Raw genomic sequence first — 657 nt, 5'->3', positions numbered from 1 at the left:
CAGAGTTTTAAAAAAAATGCCAAACACGAATTGACCTGTAAATGTCTATAAGTCAATCTTTTTGTTACATTCGTTTCTTTTCTAAAAATTAGATATAAACATTTCGTTTGTCAGAACAAATTGAATTTCTATTAACGACATAATAGATTCAAATGCCTTACGAAAAGTTCTTGCATCTGTGGAAACAGCATAACATTATTTTCTGCCTACGTATAAGTAACTTGATGGGAGTGGAATGTTTGCTTCATTCGACTCCGGGACAGGTTGATAGGTTTGATTGACAGCTTTATTAGGGATGTCGTATAGCAATCTCGCAGAAACCACGCCCACAGAACTGAAAACAAGATTAGACGTGACGACGACGAGCCTGAATAAAGTTGACATTTCTAACAACTCAAAATATAAGCGGTGTCTCCAATATGATCAGATTAAACGGAAGCAAAAAATATGGTATTTTTTCTTGAAAAAACAGAAAAGAAAAAGAAAAAAAAGGTTAAAAATATTTACATGTGAAGTAAACTGCAATTTTACTTAAAATAAGTGCAAAATGGCAGATTTCTATTTAGACTTACATTAATTCTAATATTGAATACTGTTTAAATAAACAATTGGAGTCTTCGGATATTTTTTGGAGTTCCCGTATGCGGGTAATGGTAA

Source organism: Euprymna scolopes, chromosome 29 (genome assembly GCF_053919585.1).
Source record: "Euprymna scolopes isolate OS-2025 chromosome 29, ASM5391958v1, whole genome shotgun sequence".
In the NCBI taxonomy this organism is placed as follows: domain Eukaryota; kingdom Metazoa; phylum Mollusca; class Cephalopoda; order Sepiida; family Sepiolidae; genus Euprymna; species Euprymna scolopes.
The sequence above is the reverse complement of the archived record's forward strand: the minus strand, read 5'-3'. Positions refer to the sequence as shown.